Below are 15702 nucleotides of genomic sequence, written 5' to 3' on the forward strand. Positions count from 1 at the left end.
ATAAAGCAGCTTAGGGACATGGTGCATACAATCGGTGACCAAGTCGATGAGACACAGGGACACAGACACACCCTGCACATAACCTCTGTGAGGGATTTTGCTCTCCTCCACCTCTGGAAACACGTTGAGGGGCTACTTCTCAGTTCTTGGAGGCATCCATAGTTTCGGGAGCTACAGAGGGTGATCCTGATCTGGCTCAGAGTTCCAAGAGATTTCTTGTGGCCTGGACAAGCTGGTTGTGAGACACAGCTGTGTAGGTATCCACATTCAGCAGAGGACAGAGGAGCTGGCCTCTTGTCCAGAGAGCCTCAACCACCCCCTCCCGACACACCTCCTGGGATCTGGCACTCCACAGCCTTTCTAATGAGCTGTCTCAGGGAGGGGGTGGCCACTTTCCACGATATTTTGGCCACTGCTTGTCCGTCTTTAGAATTCTGTCTTCAGTTTTCCATGTACAGAGTGCCGTCTGCCGTGACCTTTCCCTCGCTGCCATCTCTGACGGCTTCTCATGCGTGAAACATATGTTTGTTCATTATTTTGTTGTCCACAGCCTTCCCTCAAAACCGTCCTGCCCGGGGCTCCCTCCCCAGACCCTTTACCCCCATGTCACACATATAATGAATGACCATCCCTTCAGACAACAAGGTTGAAAACTTGTGGTCTCCAAGGCAACAGGGTATCCTGTGGTGGGGGCCAGGATCCAGCCAGTAAAGAGCTAGGAGTAAAGAGGTGGGGGAGGTCCACGCAGAGATGATATCATTCCTAAGGCCTGGAAGCAGCCAATCCTCAGACAAAGACATGATGTCATCTCCCCCCAGGCCCACCCCCTTGTGCCTAGGTAGCCCCACTGGGAATTCTAGACAAGTATTGAACTGAAATTGTATTGCTGAGAGAGAAAAGGGGATGGGGGATGGCAGTGGAGAGAGAGGGGAAAAAAAAATCTATGGACTTTCTGGATGGCCCAGGCAGACACGACAGTCTTCACTAGTGGCAGCCCCATAAAAATGTCACCAGTTCAGGCTTCCCCTGCATTACAACACAATGATTTCTTTGGAGAGAAGAAAAAAAAAATAACGAAGATTTATTTTGCAACCACACCCCCGCCTCTCTTGGAAGAGAAATAGGAACCCACAACAAGTTGTGAATGAAGAATGTGCAGCTCTCTCGCTCTCTCTCTCTCTCTCTCTCTCTCTCTCTCTCTCTCTCTCTCTCTCTTTCCACACACACACACACAAACCCAAGCAGAGGATGGAACAGGCACACATGGACACACTCATGGACACATTCACTCACACCCGATTAAGCAGCTCTGGGCCCCCTCTCAGTGGCCACACAAAGATAGAGAGTAGCTGTAGGTCCCCAGGGTGGGGGCCTGGTCTGAGGCAAAGCTGCCTGGTCTAGTAGAGTGAGCCACTTGGGGTGGGGGTGGGGGGCAGGGAGGAGAGGGGAGTCTGTCCCCAAAACAATGACAGCATCTAGGGCTTGGTGCCAGGCTCCCAGGAGAAGCAAACAAGCCTGGCTTTTGGGAGGGGTGTAAGCTCATTAGAGAGCCTACTGAAGTGTTGCCACCAGGCAAGGACAGGGGAGGGTGTGTGGCCTTCCTCTGCCAGCTTTTCTCTGCTGACACTCAGAAGCAGGGCTGCCTAGAAACTGGTACACTAAAGCTTCCCCCCTAAATGCTACAAATGTTCCCAGGAGTCTAGGACATGGGCTAATATGTCCAGTGGCTGTGACCAGGCCAGAGTTGTCCCTGCCTTGAATCATGCAAAAGAATCTAGTTCCTCCAACAGGGTTTTTCTGGTTCTCTGTGCTTTTGAAGAAACAAAGAAGCAACGATTTCCACATCCCCCAGGCCCACTCATGTTTTACAGATGTGGACATCAATTCCCAGAGAAGGGTCCAGCCCAGGATACACTCAGTAAGTCTAAGTAACACTCAGTAAATCTAAGGCTAGACCCAAGGCTATCTCCATCCTCCTCTTCATAACTCAAGAGGAGCCAAGGACACAGTATTCAAAACTAGCACCTGGGGATGGTAGGAGTTATCAGTCAGTCTGCCAACCAACCATCTTTGTGCTAAATAACCACAATGTTGAATGTGTTGATAAGTATGCCTTCCATGTTCCTATAAATGACCAACACAAGAGAATCATTGTAAATCTGGCTACACACACACACACACACACACATACACACACACACACGCTCAGCACAGGCTTGATTTCAGCCTTGACACACATCAAGAACAGAATCCACCAAGCATAATGAGAGTGAGGAAAGGGGGTTGGGTTGTACCCCTCACCCATTCATCTCTTTAAACCTACTTCTGTCAGCTAGACCCCAACTCCTAGTTTCCAGAACCTTCCTAAATAACACTACAACCAGTGGCCACCCATTTAAAACATGGCCCTGTTGGGGACATTTCAGACTCAAAAGATAACAGCAAACAAGACAGGAGACCTGAAGATACATGCACATTTCATGTGTGTGTTAGAGAAAAGTTCCGGGAAGAAGAGCTCACCTAAAGTTTAACAAATACTTAATAGGCTTCCTACGTCAACATCAACCTGCAATACAAACCAGACTTTGCATATAATCTGCCCTTGTGGCACTTATATGAAGAGAGGGAGACTGAGGCTGAAAAACATATATTTCTATGAGCCCAGGAAGGCAGAGACTTGATTGTGTTGATAGCATAAAGTCTGGTGCCTCACATTTAGTAGACAGGCTATGTCAAATGAGTGAACTACAGTAGCATCTAGAAGGGGGTTTGTAACTCTAGATGGTACTAGCAAAGACAGAGTGTAGATGGAGGAGCTATAGAAGCAAAGAATGCCCAGCTGTGATGTCGGGGTGCGTGAGAGAAGGAGGGGCCCGGGAGGTAGCTGTCAGAAAAATGCACGCTGCTGCATAAACACAAGGACTTGAGTTCAATCCCCAGGGTCCACATTCTTACAAAGTTGGGAGAATTTACAAGCATTTACTTATAGTTCCAGGGCTAAGGAGTCAGAGATGGGCAGATCCCTAAAGCTAGAAGGTTGGCAAGTTCCAGGACAAGTCCAATATTCTGTCCTAAAACACACACACACACACACACACACACGTGCATGAACCCCATCCACCAAATACACACACACACACACACACACACACACACACACATATATACACTGAATAGTAACATAAGCATCAGTTGTCAATGGAAGGAACAGAGATCATGTTAAGCACAGAGAAGAACATTTCAGCCACACAGACAATAAATAATTCCAACAATTATGACACAAAAAAACAAATTTGTGCTTGTATTTTGTTTCTTTGAGAGGAGGTCTTACTCTTACTATGCAGCCCAGGTTGGCCTCGAACCTGGGATCCTTTGCCTCAGAACACAGAGATGAAGTTGGGAACCTGGTCCTAGACCAAGGAAGGAAGCCAGAAGAGACAGGATTTGACCACTTTACCAACCAGATGGCAATCCATTCAGTATAAAGCAGGATCCAGGCAATATGTTGAAGTGGCAGGTGAGGCCAAACACCCCATGCATTCTCCGTGCTGCTCTTTTCAGACTACACTTCATTTGGAAAATTTGCAAGCATCTAAACAGACATGACGAAGCAATGGCTGGGAGCTGCTCCTTATTAACAGCCATAGCATTTACCGGTGTGAATGAGCAGCGTGATCTGCACCCCTTAGGGACAGGTTCCGTGCCACTTGGTCCTTTACCCCTCGGATTAGTTACTTTTAAATGCAGTGCCCAAACTCCCTATAAAAAGCCATTTAAGCCAGGCAGTGGTGGCGCATGCCTTTAATCCCAGCACTTGGGAGGCAGAGGCAGGCGGATTTCTGAGTTTGAGGCCAGCCTGGTCTACAGAGTGAGTTCCAGGACAGCCAGGGCTATACAGAGAAACCCTGTCTCAAAAAAACAAACAAACAAACAAACAAAAACAAACAAACAAAAGCCATTTAAGATATGTGTTTATTCTGACTAACCGTTCAAGGGGCTGACTCCATCACGGTGGCCATGGTAAGGCAGCAGGCAGAGGAGGCACGGTGACAGAAGCAGCTTTTCAGTACTGCTTTTGGCTTTTGCGTCTTGAGGCAGGCTCTCACTATCTCTCAGATCCACGATTGCCCCTTCTCTAGACTATTGAGTGATAAAATTGAGGTATACCACTATACCTGACTCCCCTTCCCCACCTCAATAGAATATTATGAGGAGTGGAGATGTCTGACTCAGATAATCCTTATAAATAGATAATGTGCGTCATTGCTGACACTGAGTCCTCTGGATGAACCAGGTGCCATATGTCCCACAGTAATGATGTAGATACCCAAGACTCTCCCCGTGTCCTTACTAATATTAGCTACTTCTGTAGGGGTTATAACACTCATTGTAGATAATAAGTAGTTTGAGAGAACACATATTAGAACGCTGTGAATCTCCTGCTCGCTCCCAGTATCTCTAGTCTAGGTTTACAACCAGTGGAGATGACCATCACCTGAGCCTTCTAGGTTTACAACCAGTAGAGATCACCATCACCTGAGCCAACCTTCATTCGATTTCAAATGATTTTCCCACTCTAGGATTCCTCCTGTACCTACATTTCAGCCCCTGGAATTCGATTAGTAAAAGCTTACTGTACTGATTTTTTTTTTTTTCAAAAAAAGATGTATTTATTTTATTTATATGAGTACACTGTAGCTATCTTCAGCCGCACCAGAAGAGGGCATCAGATCCCATTACAGATGGTTGTGAGTCACCATGTGGTTGCTGGGAATTGAACTCAGGACCTCTGGAAGAGCAGTCAGTACTCTTAACCGCCGAGCCATCTCTCCAGCCCTACAGTACTGATTATCTGCTGGTTGTAGTGAGAAAAGTCCTGACAGGAAGCCACTGGGAGAAGGAAGGCTCTATTTGGACTTACAGTTCAAGAGACAAAAAGTCATTGTGGAGAGAAAGCTTCGTTAGCAAGAGGCAGGGTGCTGCTTGTCATGTCATATCTGCAGTCAGGAAGCAGAGGGTGCACAGGAAAAGTGGGGCCACTCTATAAAACCTCAGAGCCCATCTGCCTCCACCTCCTTCCCGAATAATGCCACCAGCTGGGGACCAAGTGTTCAAACACATGAGCCTATGGGAGACATTTTATAGTCAAGTCACAATACCAACCCTTTATCTCTCTTTATGTGTTTGTTCTGTCATTTAACTGTCTATATGTCTGTCATCTATCTACCAATTGATATATCTATCTGCCTGTCTGCCTGTCTGTCTGTCTGTCTATCTATTCACCTGTCATCTAACTGCCTATTCATTTACCATGAATTTTCGACTTCCTATTATTAATGCCACGCTAAGTTACACTGGTGTTCAAATATACAGAGGATGTGGCCAGCGGCAACACCTTCAAATTGTCTCTTTCCGCCCAAGTTGGATCCTCGTATCAAAATTCATCCTTTAAATTCCACATCACTCCTGTATATTAAATACAAATGACCTTCCGAATACCCTAGGAGTCCCCATGGGACCATGATGTGGCCCATGCATCCGGAAGGATCAGTGTTTGAAGGATGCAGAGGGAGCTTCGGTGGCTCTTCCCACCAAGTGGGAAGTGATTCAGCTTCACGCAGGAGCTAGTGAGCCCTTTGCAGATCAAACACAAGAACATAAGAAACACAGGCCTTCGGGGACATATAAGGACCTCTAGAAAGACTTTCATAGACGGCATGAGTGTGCCTTGGCCTCTCAGACAATACTCTTGGAACTGAGAGTCAAGGATGTGGAGACACACCAGGCAGAGACACACAGCTCTAAATACCACATTCTTGACATTTTTGTGGATTTTGGTGCAGTTTTTAGCAGTCTCAATACAAGGCGCCTCATCACCATCCTCATTTTTGGCAACAGACACTCCAGCTCTTTGCTGTGTTCCCTCATGCCCCAAGCAGATCTCCTCACAGAGAACACTGGGGGCAGTTACTCCAAAAGGCAGCAGACTTACCTCAGGTATTGTGGCCCTGTGCAGGGACTCTGGCTTGGGAGGTAACCTTGCCTCCTCTTGAAAACAATGAACACATACTTCTGGGCCCCTCTCGGAATAGTTAGTTATTTGACATATCGAGCAGTGTGCCTGTAGAGGGTCCCACCTCCCTGGGCTAGTTACACCGATGAAGACTCATGAAGGATGCTAAACCCCAACACAAATAACACACCTGGCTTTGTATCCTGATCCTGTATGTGCCAGGAGCCAACCTAGAGCAGTCGTCCAAGGTGAAACTTCAGTCCTGTGCAGTGACCCCAACCAATACTCCTGCCATCCTCACCAGAAGAACTTAGGATAGACATGTGCAGGAACAGACAGGTGACCAAAGGGGGACGTTGTGATAAGGTGTTGAGCAGTCAGCAAGGGAGGAAGAGGAGAGGCCTCAGAAGAGACCAATGCTGCTGACCCTCTTTATTCAGGCCTTCAGAGTTGCGAGAGGTCAATGCCCCTTTGTTTAAGCTGCAGCCTGCAGAGTTTTGCTCGAGCAACTGGCAAAGAAATTGCTATTGCTGCTTTCACCTTCTGCACAGCCATCTTCTCCTCCCCTCCCCTCTCTCCTCTTCCCTTTCCCCTCTGTGGTAATCCTGCTTAGGGTTCCCCAGGGCTTTCAAGGATTCCCACAGCAGAGCCTAGCTGGAGCCCCTCCTAGAAGAGACGGCAGGCCGAGAGGACATCTGGTCCAGACCGCCAACTTCTTTGATGCCCGCTTTGTGTTTAGTCCTTGCTTCTTGTTCAGCAGCCTGCCGCCAGCTCCACTGGTCATAGATCCACCACTAAAGCTCAGCCCGCAGCCCTTGGCATCCCGAATTGGAGGACCCAAAGAGGCATGGGGGAAAGAAAATCACTCTTTGTGGGTCTGTGGCTTCTGACAAAATGGGTGCTTGCTGCCCACCCACTGGCTGGCCCCACAGAAAGGCTGCCAGGACCCGGCTGGGCTCAGTGAGTTCTCAGAGGCTGACACTGGCTGCTGGAGAATGGAAGGCCCCAATGTGCTCCCACCAAGCTGCCCACTTTAATCAGATATTATGGGTGGCCTGGCTAGATCAGGTAGCATCCCCTTACTCCTATGATCTCACATGATAGCCCTCAAAGCCTCATGTCACCAGGTGCCAGGCACAGTCTTCACAACCTACATACAAGTTGGGATGCTCTGGAGGGTAGAGTGTGTAAGAGGAGGACCAGTTGCCCCGGGGCTGGGAGGAGACCCTTGCTATTAGTTCAGTGTAGCTCCTGTCCTGCATACCGCAGGAAGCCTGCACTGGGTGGCTCTGTTTGCAGCCAGTTCCCATGCAGCCTTAGCCTTCTCCCTGCGGGCAAATCAGGGCATGTCCGGAAATGATTGTGATCAGCCACACTACCCGAGAGCCCAGCCAGGGAGAAAACACTCTGTTCTTCTATTTTATGAATGAGTAAACCTGTATGCTTTCTATAAATGTCTGTGTAAATCACTGGTGGGCATTCCCCTCTTGGCACGGGAAACACCCAGCCGAGGCCTCTCCGGCAGCTTCTTCCTAGAGAGGAAGCTGGGGGCCTGTTCTCTGCACCTCTGGGCTTTAGGAAGCAGCCTTCCGCACTGTGCTCTCCAGCTCTGGAAAGAAAGCCCTTGCTCAAACAAAGACTCAGTCCCAAAGGGGAGGCTGCTCACCTTCCCAGGGGTTTTCTGATGTAGCACCAGGCCAAGGCCCAATTCTACCTACTGTGGCTTCAGGATCCTTTTTATGTATAGTCTATGGAGCTCCTGGTTACACTGCCGATCCCAGCCTGCACATCACGCTGCCCGGAAAAACTAGCAAAGGCCAGTAGCTTTCTATGTAAAAGTTCTATGTCCACTTAACTCACAAGTAATCATTAATATTACCCCTGGCCCATGCAGCCAACCGTTAAACTGACACTAATGTAGTGAGTCGTGGGTGCCTCGACCAGTGTTAAAACCCAGTCAGAGCTGTTGGCTTCAATGAACCGGGCTCATTTATACACTGTGCTTTGCATTGAACCAGAAGGCTAGACACTTGATATCAACAGGCAGAGGTTTTCCCCAGCCTGCCTTTAGACTATCATACTACCTACCTCTCAGCCAGAACTTGATCTGACCAGGCTAGACCAGTATTAACAAGCTAGTTCCTACTTTTGTTTGTGTGTGTGTGTGTGTGTGTGTGTGTGTGAAAAGAACTCACAAGAAAGGGTAAAAATCACAGGAAGTCAGTTGTTCAAGCTGATGTACATCACACATGGCTTTGGAATCAGCCAACCTGGATGATCCTGCCACGGAATAGGAACCTAAGTCCCGTCTGGGCTAAAGGGAAGGATGTGATTCTGGCTCTGCCAAAGGGCGGAGCCAAGCCCGGAGGTGTGGCATACTGGCTTGATCTCCTAGGAGACTAGAATCAGGAAAACCTACTGCCTTCCCAGCTTTCCCCAATACTGGATTATGGCTCTGTCTGTAATCTAGAAGTGCTTTAGAGTGGTCCACATCCAGCTCCTAGGACATGGCACTCGCCAGCCATTCTCCCAGTCCAGCATCAGAGACGAAAGAGCTTTTTCTGCTTTTTCTCTCCACAGCCCGAGGGTTGAGTGTGGCTGGCTGGGTGTACGAAGAAGTAGGCAAGGGGCAGCCATGCCATTTGGGCAGCCAGTACCGGGGGGCCAAACCAAAGGCACAGCAAGCCACGGCACCCCAACTTGCCTACACGAAAAGCACATTAGATATTTTCTTTCTAGGTAGCTTGGAAGCTGGGACTTCCCCCAGACAGTGCTTGCGACGTGGAATGGGTTAGTCTCCAGGCTCAGTTAGCACCCTTCTCCCAGTAACTGCTAGAGAGACGGGTGGAGGGAGGCAGATAGGAACTGCTTGTCCAGGAGCAAGTCAGGACTTGGGACTGTCTAGGACAAACACCAGAGCTATGTAGATCTTCCTGCAGTAGCACTTTGCCTCATGAGATAGAGGAATAGCTAGTAAATGCCGTCCCTTGGAAGAAAGTCTTACTGCTGGATATATAGTCTTTTAAATTTGCTACTTGGAGCTTTGCGCAGTGGCGGTATCGTAGCCAATGAGGTTTATCCGAGGCGCGATTATTGCTAATTGAAAATTTGCTCCTTGGTTAGGATCTCCAGATTAGCCCTTCTTTGCTAGATGTCTTTAAGGAAGGTACCAAACAGCTCGGAGCCACAGATGAAACAGCAATACAGCAGGCCTGATAATAAACACACCGCTCATAGGAAAGGCTGGCGCGAGGACCGGCTCCACGCATAGCTGTTTGCACAGTGTTCGGCTCCCGGGGGCAGCCTGGCCTCTCCACTCTGAATGGAAAAGTTCTTCATCTCAGGTCCCGACTCATTGTGCCTCCTGCCCTGATGTTGCTTCCAATCACAAGGGATCAGAGAAGCAAATCTGGGAGCTGCTCAGGGCGGGGGAGCGGGAGGGAGGGCGGGGAGAGGAGAGGGGGTCGTTGGAGGGCATGCAAGTCTCCATTTCCATTTCCACCTGAACTACTAGGAGAACCAGGCCTGAGGGGTGTCAGGGTTAGCACTCCATTTTCCCCCTTCCTCTCCTCCTGTCTTGCCTGCCTGTAAGGCTCTGTCAGCCACCCCGCTGCCTTGGTCAGGCCAGAACTCGTCCGGCCGGCTTGCCTCAGTACCTCGGCTTATCCAAACATCTTCATCTCTTTTCATAAATCCAATCCCTCCTTATCGGCCCCTCCATCGGGAGGAAGGGCAGGAGGGGCTTGACTGAAGTGTGGGGAGAGAAGCTTTAATTAGCCTCCTCGCTCCTCGGGGTCACCGGCAGTTCAATTGCCCTGCCTTCACATGTCCCCAATCACGTAGTGAGAATGGCAGCCCTGCAGCTGGGCTCTCAGAGACACTGCTCACAGCTGCTGCCTGCCAGGCTGGGTCCTACCCCCGGCTGGTGCTAGGGCTGGACTCCAGCAAGTTAGAAACAGAAATCGGCCTGTGCGATCAATGCCTTCTCTTAGCACTCGGGTTCTCTGACAGTGACCTTCCACCAACCCCTGAGGCCTCGGAATTTCCCTGGTCCATTTTCTGATGGTACAAATTACAGGAATGAAACCCCAACCTTAGTCTCGTGGAGCAAGCTGATTTCCGCAGTGGACACTGGAGCACCTATCTCATGCAAAATGCTTCTTGGCCAGCCTCGAAGCTGTCTCCATAGAAATGAGGTGAAAGGCTAAGACACCGAACACAGGCTCTGGGAGATGCTACATGCTGGCACCTTTGAGTTGTGCAGTCTGGGACAAGTTTTCCCCATCCTAAAGAGTAAAAACAGTGGGGGTGGTAACTCCCTGCCTCCCATGGTTGGGAGCCCCAAGCCAGATCACATGCAAACATGCCCGGTCCGTGCCAAACGCTAAACAAATGACATGTATTCTTAGCTATCCAACCCACTAGACATGTGGGAACATCTTGCCACAAAATACCAGGCTCGGAGACTGATTCTGTCCGCGCTTGGATTCTTCTTTGATTCTGCTAGTTTCCTGCGGCCCTGGATTGAATCTTCGGCACTTCACTGACACGGGCTTCAGCAGCCGGGGCTAACCTTTCACAGGGATGAGATGCCCAGACTCTGTTCCCATGCATCCTAGCTGCCCACTCCTCCTTCTTGCTCAACCGTTCCCCAAGCTGTGTGGGGAGTCAGGCACTGCAGCCCCAGCCTTGGCTTTAAAGGCCTCAAGCTCCAGGTGACTGAACGGCCCAACCAGTCCTACTCCAACCAAGCCTTCTACTCAGCAAATCCATAGCTAGGAAGAATCTCAAATTCGTAATTCAATTAGAACACTTTGTTTTCCTTTCAGTACTAGGGATGGAGTCTGGTGCCTCATACACGTGAAGGCAGGTGTTTTAGCCTCGTCCCCAGCACTTTTTACTTCGCGTGTTGAGATAAAGGTCCCACTAAATTCCCCTGGCTGGCCTGGATAGCACTCTGTAGCCTCCAAAGGCCTTGAAGCTACTTCTAAATCTCCTGTCTCCTCTCCTGTCTCCTCTCCCGAGATTACAGATTTGACTAAACTATGAACATGCTAAGAAGGGAAACACTTCTCTTAATAACCACATGGGGGGAAACTGGTATAAACCGGGACTGTGTTGGACGAATGGGGAAGGACGATTGTGGGTTATCCAGACCTTGGGAGAGGAGAACAGAAGAAGCCACTCAAAGCTTGTTAGAATGCGACACTCAAGAGGCTGCAGGAAGGAGAGAACGGTCTAATCCGAGCTGTCCGCATTAGTCATTGTTAGTCATCTCTCCTCGGACTCAGTTCATTAAGGGACCTCCTCCCTCCCCCAGTGTCCAACTTAGTGCCTGGTGCATTGACAAGCAGTCTCCAGGGAGGAGACAGGTCTCGGGGGACACAATCCCAGCTTCCCCACAGGTCCCAGCCCCAGCTTTCCTGATCATGATCGTAACTGGCATGTGTGCGGTCTCCAGGCCTCCGGAACACGTTCTCATGCATTTTCTCTTTTGATCCGAGGGAGATAACGCAGACAGGAGCACGCACCCGGAGAGGCCACCCTGCTGCACCACACACTGGCTGAGCAAGAACAAAGACGATAAACGAAGAAGGATGTTTGCTCTCTGCTTCCCGCCTGCCTGAAAACAGGAAACTCAGGAGGCCAGCTCTGGCCAGCCTTCCGCCTCTTCCTCCCCCTACCCCAGTCACACAGCCTAAGAGGTTTGATTTTTATGACTGATTTTTTTTTTTTTAAATGGGTCATATCTCTTCCAAGCGTACTCTTTTACCTGACCTTCTCATTCTGCTCCCGTCAGGAACAGAGATTCTTCTACGGGAGCTGACAATCGTAAGGGGCCACTTCTGAGTCCTTTTACTGATCCATGACCTCTGCAGGTCTTGCTTTCCTCAGCTACCTGCAAGGATCCATTGCTATTGGAGAATGTCAGCGACAGACTCAGTCCAGACAGCTGGCAAGCCCTGGAAGCCAGTGAGCTGAGAAGGAAGAAGTCCTCTGTGAAGGTATGCGTCTCTGTAGGCAAGGCTTGCAAAATGGCAGAGGTGACTTACCATGGGGATGATTGATATTCACAGCCATCAGGAAGGGGGAGAGGCAGTCTCTCTCACTGGTAGAGGAGGACCGATCACTAGCCACTTAGGAAAGACAGGAACCATAGACAGATGAGCTTAAAGCTGGCGTCTCTGCAAACAGCAGGCAGGATCTGGGCCAGCAGTGCTTTGTGAGATTCTGGTCTGAAGCTCCTCTGTGGGTCTTAAAATACCCTCTTCTTGGTATTCGAATATGGGCAAAGATAAAGTCTGACTGAAGGGGAGGGGACGTGCAAACATGACCTTCCAGACATGACAATGCGGCCTCTCCAAGACTGATAGCAGATGTGGTTTTCTACGCAAGACCCGCACAAGATCAAGCCAGTCAGAATTCCAGCATGGGTAGGGGAGGGGCCTCTGAGGACCCACTTCCATAGGACAAGTTCTCAGCAGCTGTGGAAGGAGGGACCCCAACTGTCTTTGGGGGATATATATGGCCCTGCTGGTAGGCTGCCCATTCATTCCCCAGTGGATGGCTCCACACCCAAGCACATATGGGCAGTGCTAACTAGACTTGGGGTGTTAAAAATTATAGTTTTTTTTTAAAGGAGGCCCTGAAGGTGAAAAGGAAATGGGTACAGAGTACTAAAGGAAATCGGAGGGAGGTAGTGGTAGGTGGATATAATCAATACAGGCCAAATAAAGGTAGGAAAACTTCAAAGATTAAAAATATTATTTTTAAAGAAGACTAGATATGTTGATGAGTCAGGGCCCTGTAGAGAAACAGAACAATAGAAATTGTGTGTGTGTGTATTGTGTGTATGTATGTATATGTATACATATACACACACACACACATATATATATATATGCATGTGCACATGTATGTGTAGACATACACAGTTATCTCATGGTATCCATGGGACACCGGTTCCAGGATGTCTAATATACACAAACCCACAGATGCTCAAGTCTGTTAAGCATAATAGCAGTAAGTGTGTGTAACCTTCACACACCCTCTGTGTGTTAAATCATCTCTAAGTTACTTACAATACTTAATGTAGCATCTTAGGATCACTTTGGTGCTGTGGAGGTGGAGCAGTACACAGTGTGCGGTACGCTCAGATTTTATTGTTTGGAATTTTCCAGAATTAGAAAAAAATACATATTCCATCCAGCATTGATTGAATTCACAGATGCGTTGCCCACAGATACGGAGGGATGACTGTATATATGAGGAGATTTATTCTAAGGAAATGGTTCGTGCAATTGCAGGGCCTAGCATGTCTGAGATCGGTAAGGCGAGCCAGCCTGCTGGCAGGAACTGGAGCCACAGTCTGGAGGCAGAATGTCTTCGTCTCTGAGAAACCTCAGGTTTTGTTTCCAAGACCTTCAGCTGGTTGGACCAGCCCACCCACATCATCTAGGGCAGTTCTCTTTATAGCTACAGAATACCTTCTCTGCAGTACCTAGAGTCACATTTGGCCAAGTAGACACAGAAAACTCAGCAGCCCAATGTCCCTGACAAGAGGCTCCGAGGCTGTTTTTTAGGTCTGCCATTCTCCCACCAAGAAGAGGAAACATGTCTTCCCTTTCCTTGTTGGCTCCCTGGTGGGGCTGTATTCATTCCTTAAGCTATTCCCCCATCAGTGCTAAGGTATAGATATCCAGGAAGGGAAATCCAGCTAAAATGAACTTACTTAGAAAAAATTTGGTTGGAGTGACAGCTCAGTGGATAAAGTGCTTACTTACCATGCAAGCACACATGAGGACCCGAGCTTGGATCCTCACAACCTGTAAAGATGGACAGGTTGGTGCACATCTGTAATCCCTTTGCTCCGGTGAAAACATGGGAGGTGGAGCCATGAGAATCCCTGGAAGTTCATAGACTGAGGTACACCACTCTGACCACCAAGAAACACTGCCACAAGCAAAGTAGAGGGCAAGGACAACACCCAAAGTTGTCCTCAGACATCCACATGCACACCATGGCACACACACACACACAATCTACCTTCATCTGCAGCATGCATGCATACATACACATGTCACATACATATATACATGTGTATGTATATGTGAAGTATATATTAAATAGTCTCTCTCTCTTTCCCTCTTCTCTCTCTCATTTTCTTTCTCTCTCTCTCTTTTAAACAGGGTCTCACTACATAGTCCTCCCTGACCTGGAACTATGTAGACCAGAGTGGCCTTAAACTCACAGGGATCTGCCTGCCTCTGTCTCCTGAGTACTTGGATTAAAAGTGTGTGCCACTATATACTAAGTTTTAAATCAAATCTTAATTGTGATCTTATTAGCATCAATTAAAAGTTGCAAACTAACTCTACCCATCCGGTCACAGTAGCACAGTTTGATAGCATCTCCTATGGCCATCCTATGGAATATCATACTACAGCTAAGAAAGAATAAAGTCTTCATATATATGAAGAGGAAAACAGCAGAACTGTAGCCTAGTCAGCCCGCAAAGCTAGAACAAAATGCTACAGGCTAAGTGACTTATAAATAAGGGAGGTCTATCAGTGTCCTGAACATTGGAAGTTCAATATCAAGGTGTTAATGCAGTTTCCCTGTGGTGACAGTCTGTCTGTCCTGGGCTGCAGATTGCTGACTTCTTGCAGTATCCTGACATGGCAAAATGGACAGAGGAGCAGTTCTTTTGGGCCTGTGTAAGACACCAAATCCATATCCTCAGGTCTTAGTCCCTGCCCTGAGACCACAGCATTAATTACTACCAATTTGGGGTTATGATTTCAGTTTATGAGTATTGAAAGAACATTACTATTCAGACTGACTCTGACTGAGAACCGGATGTGTATTTTATAAGTCTATATTTTGCATACATGCATTATTTGTGTGGGATATTCATACAAAAGAAAATGCCCAGAAAAAAGACCAGAATCAAACATAGGAGTCTGTCCTAAGAGCTGTCCCCAGGAAGAGGGTGCAATCAGTGACAGAGGAGAGATAATTATTCGATGTACACATCCACGTGTTGCTTTGTCTGTGTTGCCGTGTCATCTGTAGAATGTTAAAGAGCAATGACAATAATGAAGACAGGGACCAAGCTACCTGAAGTTGATCTGTTCTGGTTAAAGAGGAAAATCAGCTTTCTCCAATAGAGTGTCACTGGTTATCTCGACCACACTCCAAAGCAGGCCCCATGCCCAGGAGAAGTTGGCCAATGCCAAACAGACTCCATGTTGCTGCTGCTGCTGCTGTGGTTGTTGTCAGTTTTTTATTTGGTTTGTTTTTGTAGTTTTCTTTTATTGGATTTTGTATGTTTGCTTTAATTTTGTTGTTTTTTTTTTTTTAGAGAGAGAGAGAGAGAGAAAGAACACAAACTTGGATGGGTAGGGAGAGAACCTCTAGGAGGAATTGGGGGAAAGGGAAGACCATGATCAAAATATATGTTATGGAAAAAAATTAAATACAAAATAAATTAATTAAAAATTCCTTTTAAAAGATGAGTATATTGGGTTCATGGTTTCTGAGGTACACACAGCCTTTCAGTCTTACCGTGTCATTAGCCCAGGCACTGGTGGAGCCTCTTCCACCTCTAGCGTATAGCTTTGTACAGATGTCTCTTGTACTTGGCACAAAGAAGGTAAAGAAGCATAAAAAAAAAAAAAAAAAAAAAA

At 48.0% G+C, this 15702-nt stretch overlaps 1 non-coding gene across 1 annotated transcript; it reads left to right on the top strand.

Moving 5' to 3' along the window:
- The first annotated feature begins 9052 nt into the window (after window positions 1-9052).
- On the top strand, window positions 9053-9191 carry LOC116079292. Its single transcript, XR_004113866.1, has one exon. It is a non-coding gene; the product is annotated as a U4 spliceosomal RNA (small nuclear RNA).
- Window positions 9192-15702: the final 6511 nt, after the last annotated feature.

This window comes from Mastomys coucha, unplaced genomic scaffold (assembly GCF_008632895.1).
Source record: "Mastomys coucha isolate ucsf_1 unplaced genomic scaffold, UCSF_Mcou_1 pScaffold5, whole genome shotgun sequence".
Lineage (NCBI taxonomy): Eukaryota > Metazoa > Chordata > Mammalia > Rodentia > Muridae > Mastomys > Mastomys coucha.